This window comes from Sinocyclocheilus anshuiensis, unplaced genomic scaffold (genome assembly GCF_001515605.1).
Source record: "Sinocyclocheilus anshuiensis isolate Anshui unplaced genomic scaffold, SAMN03320099.WGS_v1.1 scaffold884, whole genome shotgun sequence".
Classification (NCBI taxonomy): Eukaryota; Metazoa; Chordata; class Actinopteri; order Cypriniformes; family Cyprinidae; genus Sinocyclocheilus; species Sinocyclocheilus anshuiensis.
Window position 1 is genome coordinate 170589 of NW_015549614.1, and position 5749 is coordinate 176337.

At 42.1% G+C, this 5749-nt stretch overlaps 1 long non-coding RNA gene across 1 annotated transcript in view; it reads right to left on the reverse strand.

The window, feature by feature from the left end:
- LOC107659271 (uncharacterized) overlaps positions 1-2664 on the reverse strand; it is a 6296-nt gene extending 3632 nt beyond the window's left edge. The window contains exons 1-2 of the long non-coding RNA XR_001630892.1: positions 2593-2664; positions 423-428 (exon numbers count right to left, since the gene is read on the reverse strand). This is a non-coding gene — a long non-coding RNA (uncharacterized LOC107659271). The remainder of the gene's footprint in view (positions 1-422; positions 429-2592) is intronic.
- Between the last annotated feature and the right edge of the window lie 3085 nt (positions 2665-5749).

The window sequence follows — 5749 nt, forward strand, 5'->3', positions numbered from 1 at the left end:
CCAGGACCATATAAACTGTCCGCGGAGGCTCATTGCCCGTGGTGATATCTCTGTACAATAAAGCCTCTGTTGAACCCGCACCTGAATCCAGCCTCGTTTCCCTGACAGAACAATCTGACCAAAGATGGATTCAGCGGGATCGGATCCGCTTCGTTCTGCTCTTGTGCAACAGGGAGTTTTGCTGGGGCAGCACGCCACCCAGCTCAACACCACAGCGCAAGAGGTGGGCGCGCTAAATGCCCGCTTCGCTGAGCTCCTCACGCGCGTCGAGGATCTTCAGCGGGAGGCGGCTAACCAGGGTCCCGTCCTCCGCGCTGGTATTCCTTTGGACCCCGAACCGCATGCCAACAATCCTGCGGTGTATGATGGCGATCTGAATGCCTGCCAAGCCTTCCTCTCCCAGTGTTCGCTGGTGTTCTCACTGCAGCCTCGACGTTACGCCACAGAGGAGGCTAAGGTGGCATACGTCCTTACTCTCCTCTCGGGTCGCGCCCGCGAATGGGGAATCGCTGTATGGAGATCGCGGGCTCCCTGTTGTGCTACTTTTGCGGATTTTAGCCAGGAGATGATGAAGCTGTTCGACCAGTCAGCCCAGGGAGATGAGGCGGCGGCTCAGCTGTCTCGGCTGTCTCAGAGGAGATGCTCAGTCACCGACTATGCCATACAGTTCCAGACTCTAGCGGCGTTCGGGGGCTGAGGGGAATTTCCTGGACTCTGCCTCTGCTCACAAGTGGGGGATTCCGACCATTCCCTTGGTTAGGCCCATTACGGCGTGGTCATTATCGGGCAATCCTCTCACTAGTATCACTCACGTCACCCCTTGTGTAAACCTTTCCCTCTCTGGTAACCACTGTGAGCAGATCGAACTGTTAATCATTGACTCCCCTAAGGCCCCGTTAATTTTAGGACATCCTTGGTTGTTGAAACACAACCCACATATTGATTGGGTCAATAATTCTATTTTAGCCTGGAGTCCATCTTATCATGTGTCATGTTTAGGTGCTGCTTTTACTGCTGTCTCTGTGTCTTGTGTTTCGCAGGTGGATCCCGCTGACTTGACCGGCGTCCCGGCGGAGTACTGCGATCTTCGTGCGGTTTTCTGTAAGTCCCGGGCCACCTCTCTACCTCCGCATCGTCCCTACGACTGTGCCATAGACCTTCTCCCGGGCACTTCTCCGCCTAAGGGTCGTTTATATTCCCTTTCCGGTCCTGAAAGAGAGGCCATGGACAGGTATATACGTGAGTCAAAGTGCGAATTCCACGCCGAGTCTGTTACATTCCTTGGCCATATCATCTCCACCAGGGGGATTAAACTAGACCCAGCTAAGATAGAAGCTGTCGCCAAGTGGCCAGTCCCCGACTAAAGCCTCTGTTGAACCCGCACCTGAATCCAGCCTCGTTTCCTTGACACACTGGATGCAACAAGTGCCTCGTTTATAATGGGTTTTAATGTTTGTGTCGCTTTGGCCGGGACACGGCATCACAGTATGGTAAGAGCCGTAACATTTCTGTCACACGCTTGAGGTATTCCGCCCTGGATAGCTGGCCAATCAGAGCACACCTCGCTTTTCAGACCGATGAGCTTTGTAAAAATCGATGCGTTTCAAATAATGTTTTTTTAACCGTAAACCACATAAACACATTTCATTAAACCAAATACACAAAATAATGTTATTTTTAGCAACATCATATGACCCCTTTAATATAATAACTTTTTTTTTTTCATTATGTCATTTTTAGTGATAGCAGTGACTTGAGAGAGGACAGGAAATTATGGACAAGTGGAAAGAACAGAATCGGAATGTGATGCAGCCAGTCTTAAACCTGCCATGTCCATATGAGCATAATATGCTTTAATATGATTTTTTTTTTTTTTTGACAAATTGCTATTCTTTATTTTCCTTTTTGCCACTTTTAAGATCATGACACACCAAACCAGTGGTTGGCCAAAGTCGGTCCATCGTTGAGCATCTATCAGCTGAGTTTTTGCAGTGTTCCATGCCGATGGTGGCTTTTTGGCTGATTGAGCATGTTGAATCAGCTTCGGGCAGTTGCTGAGAGAGATCACTCTAATTGGGTGTTCAGCTTGGAGATCCATTGCACAAAATAAAAATAAAAATGATGAAAGCAAGCAAAACCGATAAAGTCAAGAGGGCACACACCAAATGCTCTTTGAATTTTATATCTTATCTGCATATTGGAATGTTTAGGTATTTTCATAACCACTAGTGGTCGACTGATATGTTTTTTTTTATGGCCGCTGCTGATATCTTATAGAGCAGGGTAGCTGATGGCTGATGTAAAGCCAATATATATGATATGACAACATTTAATTTATATATAGTAAAGCAAACAGGCATGACTACTGCTGAAACTAAATCTATATTTATTTTACATAATATTTACTAAAATATATAATTAAAAAGGAATGAAAAAATATAACGCTAAACAATAATGCTTCAAATAATATGAAGTTCACGCATTAATAGAACACCGCATATAGACTAAAGATCTTGGTAATAAGAAGTTATATTAGTATCGATTGTAAACGAGAATTGTTATCGTTAATGTCCACACAGCTGACAACTTTACCTGTTGTAGTTCGTTCAAGTTGTGCACGAAGTAGACACTGCTTGTCTGCACTTTTACTTCGCATGTCTCCGTCATTTTTTATCTCTCTCATGCTGTACAACTGGAATCTGCTTTTAGCAGGTGTGCCGTTAGCGCTGGTGTCTGGCAGAGATGAGGACTGTTTGAAAGCATTTTTTTTCGACTAAAACTTTGATGCGCATCGTCTCCGTTTATTGCGTCAACATAACAAAAGATGTGATCGCAAAACAAGCAGGAAAAAGGCATTATATGCAAATCTTTAAATCATAACATGTAAATTTATATAGTTGCCAGTGTCGATCTCAGCCAAAATATATCTCACAAATTAATATTTTTGGTCGCAAACTCGCAAATGCGACTGTTTTAGGTGCAGTCTGGAGCCCTGGACTTGTAATCTTTGCGGTGTGTTCAAGCCAGCCTTTTTTGTCCCAAACTATGTGAGGCAACAACTAAGTCGGTTTTCGTCTCCACTAGTTCTTTGATGTCAGTTTGGTGTGTCACGGCCTTTTGTGATACTAGAAAGTTGTTGTTTTTTTATTTTTGGCCAGCAACATAATGTTATTCTTTATCTCTGCTGGTTACTCCATTACTGTTCTCTCTCCATGTTTCCTGTGGTGTTGGACTCTGCAGGAAACGAAGTGAGAGAGCGAATTATGCAGCGCTGAGAAGAGAACTTTCAAAGTGAATGTACACCCAGACGCTATCCAAGCCTGTGGCGTGCCTGCGGATGCATATACAGACTCCAACTTTTATGGGATCAGACGCCCAGGTATTAATCACTAGCTGCAGGGCCTGATTACCCAGCATTCAGCTCTGTAACACACTCTCTAGCACTTATTTTCACAAATTTGTGTGTCCTCCCAGTATACCATTTAGCAGACCAAACCTACCTCTCAGGTTGCATGTGAGGGTGAGTTCGACACTCACTCTCTTACTGTTCAGCACTTGACAATAATCTTTGTAACACTGGATGGAGGCAGTCGGCCCACAGGGCTATCGGCTACCGCTCACAGCATCATGGGGTCACGTATCGCACTGATCACCAGAGAGCTTCCATGGTCCCCATAGGCTAGCAGGTGTAAATCTGCAACTTGTCGTGCATCTATGCTAATCCTGTGCTGCTTTTGGCATGCTAAAGGCAAAGGACAGACACTATCCACTTGCTTTTATCAAAGAAGTTTTTTCTTTTTTGGATATTTTTAGTGTCTGTATTTTACTTACCATGCTGACACAGTTCTAGCTGTTAGACAGTTTGCGTGATAAATCCTCTCAGATATGATTTTTTTTAATTCATGCATTTTTCACGCATCACAACTTGTACTGTTTTTTTTTGAGTGTCTCATGCCATGAATACTGCATTTTTAAAGTGTCAAGTTAAAAACACTTCGGAAGACCCCTGCATTCTGTCCAGTTCTGTTGTTCTCCTTCTGGTGTTTTATGTAAAGTTCCCTTAAAAAACCTAATCTGGGTCAAGTGAACTTAAAACCAGCAGTTACAGTATAGAAGACTTCCTATAGTTCACCCCGACATGAAAATTCTGTCATCATTTACTCACCCTCAAGTTGTTCCAAACAAGCGACTTTCCTTCTTCTGCTGAGCACAAAAGAAGCTATTTTGAAGAATGTTGGGGAAAAAAAGCTATGAAAATCGGTACCAGCAACTGTTTGGTTACCAACATTCATCAAAATGTCTTCTTTTGTGGTCTTCAGAAGAAAGAAATGTATACAGGTTTGGATCAACTTGAAGGTGAGTAAATGATGACAGAATTTTCTTTTTTGGGTAAACTATTGAATCAACATGATGAATCAAATAGTCGTTCATGTAATCCAACTATTCATTTTGAAGATAGTCTAGTTTCTGTACTTTTGTATTTTGTATGTTTCACAGATGTACTTTGGGATTAATCTAATCCGAATCTGCCAAGTTTTTTTTCACAAAACCTCTGTAAAAAAATCCAGAGCAAATTTCTGTTTTTCGGCAAACCTAACGGTCCTCTGAGAAGTCTAATCCCATCCGAATGGAAATGTCCATGTTATTGCTGATATTCTTTTATCACGGTGCTTCTCCTCATGTGTTTTTGACTAACTTAAACTACCATTTGTACAATAATCTTGCTGAATCTATCAATATGGATGGCATCTGACAAAAAAGTAATATGAAATTAATTAAAGAGGGGCAAGTCACAGAAACGTCTAAGTCTGACTATTTTAATATCAATATTAAAATATTAATATATAAAATCAATATATTCTCTGCGCATTTAAGTTTTTTTTTTATAATCTACTACTCCTAAACTTGTGTAAAGTTAAAAGATTAAAAGACATATACTTCATACATGTTGCATGTACAGCACATGACCTTCTGTAACCCCCACATCTAGAAAACCTGTGTAATAAACAAGGTCCTGTCCAAATCAATACAAAATCACAGATGTCAGATGATAAGACTTAACTGAAACATCATCTCGTCTGGATAGGGCTCTGGTGGTGAGCTTTAAGAACACAATGACAACAGAAGTGCTGTCGACTGTGGTTTTGCTCCATGTGAAGTGAAAAGTTACTGATGGGCAAGATGTTGTAGATGTGCCCTTTACAACAAACTTTTCTAACAAACCTTTTGCTCTATTTCACAGAAGTTTTATTACTTTTTCACCAACGTATGATGTAGGCTTTGATAAATATTTTCAGAGACATTTTCCCCTCATCCTTTATTTTATCTGTGGGACTGCAGGTGTCACCAGGCATGGCTTTGCCTCACAGTACTGGTAAAATGAATTCTTTCAAATCTCTTCTCTGGACTCACAGGGAGCTCCTTCATTTTTCTTTTTTCCCCACGAGGTGAAACTTGACACGTGAGTCTGTCTCATCTCAGGTCAGCTTAAAAACATGCAAAAACCAGAGGGCCCACAGACATGACACTCTCTTCCTGGTCTAGAATCTGTATCTGCCACTTACAGAAATGTCAATGTTTTAATCGAGGCCAAGAGTCTCAGAAAAGGAGAGAGTGTGTTCACTGAATATGACAAAAGGAAAGAAAGGTGTCTTTCAAAGAAGTGCAGAGAAAGGAATATGAGTGAGAACAAGAAGATAATAGTGAAACATGTTGGTGTCAGCTTTATTCTGTACCTAGCCTCAAGTCA